Source organism: Arachis ipaensis, chromosome B04, assembly GCF_000816755.2.
Source record: "Arachis ipaensis cultivar K30076 chromosome B04, Araip1.1, whole genome shotgun sequence".
NCBI classification, from domain to species: domain Eukaryota; kingdom Viridiplantae; phylum Streptophyta; class Magnoliopsida; order Fabales; family Fabaceae; genus Arachis; species Arachis ipaensis.
The window spans coordinates 5,414,571-5,415,125 of record NC_029788.2 but is presented as its reverse complement, the minus strand read 5'-3'; positions in this window follow the sequence as shown (position 1 = coordinate 5,415,125).

The following is a 555-nucleotide window of genomic DNA, read 5'->3' as shown; positions in this document are numbered from 1 at the left end:
AGGATAAAGTTACATATATATTATTTTATTTTATTCTTTTAAATTAACATAAATTTAATCAAAAAACCAGATTGATTCGGGTGGCCCAAAACTGATATTTGACTTCGCTTTTAACTGGGTTTAATTCGATCGTACTCGATGTCTCGATTATCTATTTAATAGAATTAGCCCAGTTTGGGTAACTAATTTAATTAAGCTCATTTTGATAAAATAACTTAAACAATAAATGATTCTGTTAAAAGTAACTTATAAATAAGTTATTTTATGTTTGGATTTTTAACTCTAAAAGTGCTTATTTTAAAGAAATGTAATAAAAAGTAGAAGTATTATGAGAGAAGTCATTTTTTTTAACTTCTCTATAAGCTCCAAAATAGTTTCTTAAAAAGTTACAATTTGGTTTTGAAAATTGCACCCGACATTAATACTACTACTTTTCATAAGTCAAAAATTAAAAAAAGCTACTAGTTATAACAAAATTTTAAATACCACTTGGAGTTTGAATTTCATATTTACTAGTTATAACAAAATTTTAAATAAAATTTTAATTTACAATAA